The sequence below is a fragment of the Cryptomeria japonica genome, chromosome 1 (genome assembly GCF_030272615.1).
Source record: "Cryptomeria japonica chromosome 1, Sugi_1.0, whole genome shotgun sequence".
Classification (NCBI taxonomy): Eukaryota; Viridiplantae; Streptophyta; class Pinopsida; order Cupressales; family Cupressaceae; genus Cryptomeria; species Cryptomeria japonica.
Window position 1 is genome coordinate 35,899,331 of NC_081405.1, and position 11,455 is coordinate 35,910,785.

Sequence of the window (11,455 nt, forward strand, 5' to 3'; positions counted from 1 at the left end):
AATGTTTTGATAGTATGCTCCTAACTATGTATGTTGAACATAAATGATAACTCGAGAATGTCACTAGAAGAAATCAATCTAGGTGATGATTAAAATGAATTAGGACTACACCTTTAAATACAACACCAAGGGTCAAGTGAAATATTTGTATACATTGAAACCACACGCAATGATCATAAGGATAGATAAAGTGGGCCCTAGCTTAGGATTTGGATATTGAAAATAAATGTGCAAAAGTTATCAAGATCACTTTCGTAAATGTTGATCTTGCTAGAAATTAGTGCACGACATAGTTACTGAGATAATAAATAATAAATTAGTATGTTGATGTTATTTTATTAAATAACATTTTAGCAATTAATAATGTTAGACTTAGATGGGTAAGTAAGTGGTTACATAAGTGGTTATAGAAGAAATCATATTTATATGTAACTTATTATATTGAATGGAATGATGAAAATGATGGATTAATTAATGTTATTGACGCCTTTGGCTCTATTTCTTGTCTTCATTTTATCCAAGATAGGAAAAAGAAAAATTAAGGATCAAGATTGGTTCCTAAGAATGAGTGCATGTAGAAAAGTATAAGGCTTAGGCTTTTGTCTAGGCATAATTAAAAATAGGTCATTTGAATGCATGTTATTACATAAAGGCCACTCTAATCAAAGTTGGTTCAAAACATAAGGGAAAGGGGAACATGCACACAATTTTCACCATTACAATAATAAAGTTAAGTGATATATTAAAGTGTGTGATTGGATAATATATTTAAAATTTATGCATAAATTTGGTCTAAAATTCATAATTATCGTCATCACAAAAGAAAATGATAAAACTAGTTTTAATTTTATGATAAAGTCCAATAACAAATTTAAGTTCAGTAGGTGATAAAATTGCTTGCACAAGAGAAGAATATAATTGGAAATACATTGTATCTACTTTATAGTGACAAACCACTTAGGGGGGTAGGGGAATCTCCAAAAGTCATTATGAAGAATTACATTTGCAATCCAATGATAATATATTAATTACATTCTCTTGTATACCATAATTATGCCATGGAGACTCCCTAAGCCAACCTAACTACCTATATTATACTATAAAAATGATATATTATTTTGTTAGAAGTATGGTTGCCATTGCACCAAAAGATCGACCTATTAATGCTCTATATTGTTGATATGTGGTGATTGATCAGCAAAGTACTGTACACTCAGCAGGCATCCTCGTCGGGGTCTGGGGCCGGGCTGAGCCCCGAGAAAGCAGGCGGTAGCTCATTGCAAGGGTTCGGGGGCGGCAGGTCCCGAGAAAAAAAAATTGTACGTTTTTTGTTGATGAAAACCGACATTGTAATAAAACCCTAAAAGGGCCGACTTTGTTTGTTGCCCTAAAATCACAGGTTATAAGTGGTTGGGATGCTTAAGGCATTGTAAGGTTGATGTACTGTTTTTGCTGGATAATAAGAAAGATTGAACGGCTATGTATGGTGGACGTAACCCATTCTGGGTGAACCACGTTAAATCTCTGTGTTATTTGTGTCATGTTTTATTCCTTTATCTTTTGTATTTAAATCTGCATATAATTGTTAGTTCATATTTGCTTTGGATCTTCTTGAAACCCTAACAATTGGTATCAGAGAGAGGTTTTATGTAAATTGGCAGGACTTTCAGATTTGAGTGGGAGCAATGGAGGATTCCAAATTCAAGGTCGAAAAGTTTAACGGCCAGAATTATCAGTTATGGAAAATGCAGATGGAGGATTACCTGTATCAAAAGGATTTGTGGCGGCCATTGGAAGGAAAGGAAAAGAAAGCGACCACAATGTCAGATGAAGAGTGGGACATTTTAGATAGAAAGGCACTGGGATCCATTCGATTGTGCCTTGCACCATCTGTAGCTTTCAATATAACAGAAGAAAAAATGACTGTAGATTTGATGGCAACATTGGCTAAGTTGTATGAGAAACTCTCGGCTTCAAATAAGGTATTTCTTATGAAGCGTTTGTTTAATTTGAAAATGAGTGAGGGAGGATCTGTAGCGGAGCACTTAAATGAATTTAATACAATTACCAGTCAATTGTTTTCGGTAAAAATTACTTTTTCAAAAGAGGTTAGGGCTCTCTTGATTTTATGTTCTTTGCTAGAAAGCTGGAACAACTTGGTTATAGTTGTAAGTAACTCTATCTCTGGTAAAAATATTTTGATATTTGATGATATTGTTGGTGTTATCCTAAGCGAGGAAATGCGAAGGAAAAGCACAGGTGAGACTCCAACATCATCAAGTAGTGTTTTGAATGTGGAGAATAGAGGAAGATCAAAGGAAAGAGGAAAAGGCCCTGGGAATGAGAAGTCACGAGGGAAGCCAAAGAAAGGACGTTCTCAATCTAGAGGAAAGAAAGATTGATGGTACTGCGGAAAGCTTGGTCATCTAAAGAAAGACTGTTGGTTTCGAAAAAACAAAGAAGGAGACAAAAATGAAAATGACAGTAAGGAAGCTAATATTGCAAGTAATACTTTACAAGATGCTTTAATCTTATGTTTGGATAATGTTAATGATTCCTGGGTAATAGATTATGGGTCTTCATTTCATGCTACACCCCATAGAAAATATTTTCTAGATTATGTTCAAGGTGATTTTGGAGAGGTATATATGGGTGATGATGAGCCCTATCAAATTGTTGGAAAAGGAAAGATAAAGATCAAGTTGCAGAATGGAAATGACTGGTTTCTGCAAAAGGTAAGACATGTTCCTAATTTAAGAAGTAATTTAATTTCTGCAGGGCAACTAGGTAGTGAAGGTTGCATAGTTACATTCTCAGACAGTATCTGGAAGGTCACTAAAGGACCATTAGTAGTAGCTAAAGGTGCAAAGGTAGGCACATTATATCTATGTATTGGTAACACTTACTCTACCCTAGCTACTACAGATAAAGTTATTGCAGGGACAGCAACAATAGATGTTGCAAGAACATATTCGATAATGTGGCACCATAGGCTTGGGCACATGAGTGAGAAAGGGATGAAAATCCTTCACTCCAAAAATCTATTGCCAGGACTAAAGAAGATTGATTTAGAGTTCTATGAAAATTGTGTTTATGGTAAATAGAAAAGAATCAGATTTCTCAAGGTTGGGAAAGAGAAGAAGAGTGAGAAGTTAGAGCTTGTGCATTCAGATGTATAGGGATCGGCTCAGGTATCATCTCTTGGTGGCTCTTGTTATTATGTTATTTTTATTAATGACTCAACCAGAAAAACATGGGTATATTTCCTAAAACAAAAACTAGATGTTTTTGAAACTTTTAAGAAATGGAAAGCTTTGGTTGAGAATGAGACAGGAAAAAAGTTAAAGTGTCTCAGATCGGATAATGAAGGTGAGTATTGCAGCAAAGCATTTGAAGATTACTGCTCTTTAAATGGGATTCGAAAGCAAAAGACAGTTCCAGGAACTCCACATGAAAATGGTGTGTCAGAGAGAATGAATAGGACTATCATGGAACGTGCGAGGAGCATGAGATTGCATGTTGGATTGCCCTTACATTTTTGGGTAAATGTTGTACATACTGTTGTCTATTTGATAAATAGAGGACCTTCAACCCCTTTGGATGGTGGTATTCTAGAGGAGGCATGGACTAGTAAAAAGGTAAATTATTCTTTTCTAAAAACCTTTGGCTGTGAAGCTTTTGTCCATGTTGATAAAGAAAACAGAACCAAGCTTGATGCTAAATCTCAGAAATGTACCTTCATTGGATATGGGATAGATGAATATGTCTATCGGTTATGGGATTTTGAAAATAAGAAAATAATTAAAAGTAGAGATGTTATATTCAATGAGAAGGTTATGTATAAAGAGCAGATGCAGGAAAAGAAGCATGAACATGACAAACAAGAATATGTGGTGTTGGATGAGATTCCTAAAAATGAAATGCCACGGGTACCTGATGCTCAGCAACAACAGATTGTCCCACAAACTCCTGCAAGTGTTAGACATTCTATGAGGTCAAGTAGACCCCGTGAAATATTTTCTCCTTCTTTGTATTCTATTTTATTAACTGATTCTGGTGAACCAGAAAAATATGAAGAAGCAATGTAGGTGGATGCCAAACAACAGTGGGAGCTAGGCATGAAAGAGGAGATGGACTCCTTGATGAAAAATAAGACTTCGGACTTAGTCCCTCTACCTGCAGAAAAAAGAGCTTTGCCTAACAAATGGGTTTATAGGCTGAAGGAGGAGGAAGGAGGTCAGAAAAGATATAAGGCCAGACTTGTGGTAAAAGGTTTTGCACAGAAAAAGGGTATAGATTATGATGAAATATTTTCTCCAGTTGTAAAATGACTTCAATTAGAACCGTACTTAGTCTTGTGGATGCAGATGATTTACATCTTGAACAATTAGATGTCAAAATAGCTTTTCTCCATGGAGATTTGGAGGAGGAAATTTACATGTTGCAACCACAAGGATATGAGGTCAAAGATAAGGAGAACTTGGTGTGCGGGTTGAAAAAAAGTGTGTATGGCCTAAAGCAAGCACCGCGGCAATGGTATTTAAAATTTGATAGTTTCATGGCTGAACATGGTTATCATAGATGTCATTCTGATCATTGTGTATATTTTAAGAGATTGGATAATGGTAGTTATATTATCATGTTGCTTTATGTTGATGACATGCTTGTTGTTGGGTCTAACATGCAACATATAAATGATCTTAAACAGAAATTAGCCAGGTCATTTGCTATGAAGGATTTGGGTGTAGCTAAGCAAATTCTCGGTATGAGGATTACACGGGACAGGAAAAATAGAACCTTGAATTTGTCCCAAAGTGAGTATATAAAGAAGGTGTTGAAAAGATTTAACATGTAGGATGCAAAAGCAGTTAGTACACCTTTGGCTAGTCATTTCAAATTGACTAAGGAGATGTGCCCAAAGGCACAGGAAGAGGTAAATAAAATGTCTAACATCTCGTATTCATCAGCTGTTGGCAGTCTGATGTATGCAATGGTATGCACAAGGCCAGATATTGCACATGCAGTGGGAGTTGTGAGCAGGTTTATGAGTAATTCGGGTATGGAACATTGGAATGCTGTGAAATGGATTCTTCGGTATTTGAAAGGAACTACTACGAAGGCATTATGTTTCAAAGGATATAATGCTGCTTTGAGTGGATTTGTTGACTCTGATCTGGCAGGTGATATTGATTCATGGAGGAGTACTACAGGGTATGTTTTTACTATAGGGGGAATTGCAGTCAGTTGGATTTCTAGGCTACAAAAGGTTGTTGCACTTTCAACCACTGAAGTTGAGTACGTTGCTGCTATAGAAGCCAACAAGGAGATGATTTGGTTATAATATTTTCTAGAGGAATTAGGTCAGACACAGGAGGATCACCCATTGTATACTGATAGCCAGAGTGCCATTCATCTTGCAAAAAACTACGCTTTTCATTTAAGGACAAAGCTCAGGTACCACTTCATCCGGACTGTTTTGGAGAAGGGTTAGTTACGGCTTGAGAAGATTCACACAAGTGAGAATCCTGTCGATATGTTCACGAAGGCAGTTCCACAAGAGAAGTTGATTTCTTCATCAGTTTCTATTGGTCTTCTTGATTGATAATTGTGGAATTTATACCAGTCGAGTCCCAGTGTTTTATCTAGCGGATGTTGTAAGTACAGTGGTGTCGTCTAGTATCAGTCTCCAAGTGGGAGATTGTTGATATGTGGCGACTGATCAACAAAGTATTGTACACTCAGCAGGTATCCTCACTGGGGTCTGGGGCCGGACCGAGCCCCGGGAAAGTAGGCGGTAGCCCACTGCAGGGTTTCAAGGGCGGCAGGCCCCAAGAAAAAAATTTTGGATGTTTTTTTGTTGATGAAAACTGAGTAATAAAACCCTAAAAGGGCCAACTTTGTTTGTTGCCCTAAAATCACATGTTATAAGTGGTTGGGATGCTTAAGGCATTGTAAGGTTGGTGTATTATTTTGCTGGATAATAAGAAAGATTGGACGGCTGTGTATGGTGGACGTAACCCATTCTGGGTGAACCACGTTAAATCTCGGTGTTATCTATGTCCTATTTTATTCCTTTATCTTTTGTATTTAAATCTGCATATAATTGTTAGTTCATATTTTCTTCGGATCTGCTTGAAACCCTAATAGATACAACCACTAGACTTATAGAATCCACAGGAGGCAGTTAAGCCATGTCACAAACTCGAGAATCGTGTTGCATATCACAAGGAAACCAAGGGCACACACCTTGCAACAATCCCCCCCCCCATCGTAAGCAAGGGAATTTGAATTTGTGACCCATGCTCCAATACTACTTGTTAGATATATGGTTGTCGTTTCACTAAAAGATCAACCTATTAATGCCCGATACAACCACTAGACTTATAGAATCCACAAGAGGTAGTTAAGCCATGTCACAAACCCGAGTGTTGTGTTGCATAGCACAAGGAGACCAAGGTCACCCACCTTGCAACATGTTTAATCAAATATTATGCTAGCCATAAGTTATTTATACATATCCCCATGCAATTTATAGGTTAAGTGCACAACATGCCCCTCCCTTAAAATGAATGTTGTCCTTAATGTTGGAAATCCATGGATGCTTTTCAAAGAATGCTTCATCTTTCCATGCCATATTTTTATTGACTATATTCTTCTATTTGATTAGATATTTTAGAATTAACCTCATTCACAACCTCTTAGTGCATATTTCAAGCATTCCTAATGTAGGAGATCCCAAGGTGTAAGAGAAATATTTCATCACCTAAAAAAAAGTCCCTTGCTTTGTTTATTTAATTGTGAATTTACTATTGCATTCTAGTTATCAATTAGTCACCATAGATCCTACCATATTTCATTGCACATGAATAACCCATTAGAATCTTTAAAATGGATTAAAACCCAAAAAATACTCGAGGAAATGGAAACTATAAAACTATAGATACAAATAATCCAAGATCAAAATAGTATTAAGAGAGCTAAAAAGTGTGAAGCTAAATGAATAAAAAAAATGCAAGCTAAGAAATTGATTATCTATGAATTAATTGAGAGGGAGGAGATGTCAAATATGAAAAATGGGGATAATACACCAAAAGCACCCATGATATAAAAACCAGCACTAGGAAAATAAAAAACTTACTAATTGTAGTGTTGTAAATTGTATCCCTATACAATTTTATCCTCAACTAGGCCTCACCTTGGCATTTCGACCTTCAATGCTTCATAATTTCTTTGATTCTACTCACACCATCCAAGATTCTGCATTTTCAACTCTTTCTCCAACTCTAGTTCAAGTTTGAGTCCCGACTGACAGGACCAAGATGCCCTAGACGCCTTGGTCCTTCCGAAAGGAGCCCAAATTTAGACCCCTCAACTATGTGCTTCTTGTGGGCAGGAAATATGGATTCCTGTCAGCCTGCTCCAAAAATTCAAATAATTATGGCACGGTTAGGTGTGAAAAGAATCCTACCCCCCTTATTTTATAACCTCTCAATACATGAACCTCTATCAAGATCTCAATTGCACTCTAGCAAATTCAAGCCTAAATGAACAAGCAATCAAGCATTCATCAAGGATTGAAGGAGAGGTCAATTCAAGTTCAAGCATTCATGATCGACATTTTATGAAGGCATTCTACATGACATCCCCAAACCCTTGTATGAGGATTCAAGCAAGCTTCATCAAGGTATCAAGTTCAATTTCAAGCATTTTCAATTCTAGCCTTTCCCTCAAAATAAAAGCATTCTACTTCAATTCAATTCTATTTTCAAGTTTTATTATTATTTCAATTTTAAGGTTAATTCCTAAACTAGGGTTTGACCTAGGCAAACCCTCCTCGACAAACAAATTTCTATCATTTTGTGTGCAAGAAATTGACATAGAAGACACAAGTGAAGAATTTGACAGAGCAAATGATGACAATCAAATCCAGCTTTTGGAGGCATAAAAAGTGGAGGATCGGGTCACCCCACATCTCTTGGTCCCAAAAACATTTATGATCTTCTGATGGCAGATTTTGTGTGTCATTTTGATCCGAAAAATATTTAGTTTGTCTACATCCGATATTTAGAGGACCAGGTTGCCCCACACCTCCCGGTCTCAATAATTTAGCCTGAATTTTATGTCACAAGTTCTGATATGTTTCCCATTCTCATATTTAGCTTTATAGCTCTTCATGACATTTATAACTTACTGTTACCATTATTTAATGTCAAATTCTCACCATTTGTCCCAGATCTAGCATTGCAATTCAAACCTAATTCAAATACAATTTCAACTCAAACAAGGAGGATCAATTTGATCTATATTTGATCCTTTTAGGGTTGGATCAATCAAATTCAATCTCCTCCTTAATGTGAGATGGCCCCATGAAAATTAGTGGATTTATTAATCTAGTTTGTGAAGTCCTAATTTCACTACCTCACACTAACATCCCATTTAAGTGTAGCTTGGGTAGAGGAAAAGATGGGTCCCAATAAATTAATCATATTGAGGTACCCATATGCATAGGATTTTACTCAAAGAAAATAATACCCGAAGGAAAAAAAAAAACCTCACCCCCCACCCCAAATAGAGAGTGAGGAAAGACCCCTAAAGTGGAGAAAGAAGGAAAGAGAAGGAAGTTCACCAAAAAGGTGAAATCTCTTGTAGTTGAAAAAAATATTATGGATGAAGATGTTGGGATTTGGGTATCATCAATCTTGTAAGTCCATGTAATTATTTACTCCTAATATTCTTTGCAAGTCACTCATAAGGGATGGAGGGTTTCACCAATAGTAGTAATTTTATTTTTATTGGTATTCAATATATATTTATTTACTAGCCTTGGTAATTAACTATTTATCAACATGGAGTTACGAGTTACTTTTACTAGTCAAGAATCATGGTAATAGTGAATGGGTGAATTTTGTCAATCTTGGTGTCCACCTTGAGTTAATCCCACAATATTGTGTCCCACCTTGAGGACATCTTGATTTTTGCCTTAAGTCGTACATTTTTTAGAAAATATAGTGATTTGAGCCTTGAGAGGTTCCATTTAAAGGATTTTAGTTGATGAAGGTTAAATCAAACTCCCTTAGATAAAACCACATTGAATAGAACCCCTCCATTCTCAAAGCATACCTACAATGGAGTCTCCTCTCCACCTATCAAAACAGCGTCCAGAAAAACATTTTTGCTTTATTTTTTCGGGGATCAAATGAATTCAATTAAAAGTTATATGTTTTGTAAGTATGTAGCCCTTATTATAAGCCTTCCCAAAAAGTACAAGTTTGAATATATTTAATTTGATTATTATATAGGTGGTCTTGAATATTTTGGGATTATTATATTCAAAATATAAGTGGTCTTGAATATGTGAAACATAATTGAGGTCTTTATTGTACACATGTGGAAAAATAGAAAAATAGAGAAAAAAAACTAAAACACATATGCTCCCTAGTTATTGATGTCATCATTTCAACAAAATATAAAATAACTTAATTCAAATGCATACAAAAAAGTTATGTGAGACAACATACACCTCTATCCAAATTATTTAATTACCTTGACTTCAAAAATTGATTAAAAATATGTATGCAACAAAAATTATGAAAAAATATCCATGCAATAGATATTGGTGTGACAAATCTATATTTTGGAAATTATAATTTTATCCTTTCTGCAAACAAGTTATATATGAAGGCAATGATGGTATAATGAAAGAATAAGTGTCTGGTAGAATACGGAGAGGGGGGGGGGGTGAATTAGTATACTGAAAAACTGATACAAACTTCCCAATCTCAAATTCAAACTCACAAAGTAAACTTTCACTATCAAGATCAATACTCAACATCAATCGGTTAACTGTTATAACAACTTAATAGTAAACAACTTCAATCTTGTAAACTTCAAGATGCTTAATCATATCTCAACATATTCAATCTCTTAATGCTTCCAGTTATCATGCCTTATCATAAATTAATCAAATCAACAAATAAGATCATAACCACAAAAACATTCACCACTTGACACAAATGTTTGTACGTGGAAAACCCAAATAGGTAAAAACCATGGTGAGATGAGACTCACAAGGAATCTGAACTCTTCTGAAGTTTGCCCTGTTAGGAACCAATCTTGTTAAAGCTTTTACAATAAGTCCTGTTAAGAACTGATTCTGTTAGTAATCACCCGGTTAAGGGATTTACAAAATGCCTTGATGAAAAGCAAAATACCCTGTTAGGAGTAACCTCCATGGAGGGTTTGATAATCCAAGCTAATGGACCACCTTGTTAGAGGATTTAAGAAGTAACCAAGCTAGTTAGAGCTTACCCAGTTAGGGGATTTCAATTCTGCTGTAATTATTAGAAAACAACAGGTTTTCTTGATCTGTTTGAATAGCACTACATTTGCTTGATCAGATCCTTTTAAGCTTCAATCTGCTTCTACACAAACTGCAGATCCATTCTCCGGTTAGGCAACCACACACTCAACTGGTTTCAGCCAACACTTTGCCAACACTCTTACAAACAACTTCATCGACCTTAAATACAAATCAATTAGGTTGGTAACACAACAAAAACCTAATTCTCTCATAGAGATTACAAACAAGTCGATTCAATCTTGACTGTTAGAAATCATAACAATCTCTTCACATTCTTCAAGAAAAATCCAACCACTCCATGATCACCGCTTCATCAGACTTTGTAACTCATCACGCTCTATGCATTTGATGCAATCCACTTTGCTCATTCCCTAGACAAACAAACAAACAAACACGCCAAAATAATCTGAACTTATCCTCATTCAATGATCACACGTATCTCCATCATTACCGCTCATCATTAGATCTTAAACCAATAAACTTGATCGGTTAGGGTTTAACAAAAAACAACTGGTAGGGTTTACCGGTTACATTGCATAGAAAAGGGTTTAACCTTATACACGTGTTTACCAGTTCAACTCACAAACTTAACATACCGGTTTACAACATCTTCCACAAAGCTCTTCCTGTCGGTTACAAGCCAATATCAATAACAACAACAATATCAGTAATTTAATGCAATCTTCATGCAAATGCCAACAGGCAAAAACGTCACTTGTTTTAAATGTTTTATTATAATTTTTTTATTGAAAGTTACGTAAAAGATTCACAATTTATTTTTAATACATATAAATAATCTACACACAAAATCTCACAAATCACTAGTTTGCATCATCTTTGAATTATTAATGGTTTAGATGTTAAATGTTGATTTCATTGTCTTGAATTGGTCAAAAAGTGGGACTTCTTATTATGGGTTGACCCCATGAGAATCAACTAATTTGGGTTGTGAAGACACCTATAATATGTTGTAAGAGAATTTTTTACAATTATGACACCTGTAGACACCCAAAATTGTCCAATCTAATTTATTTATTTAATTATCTAAGCTTAATTCTTCTATTAATTAAATAAATCTTTATTTATTTAATTAAT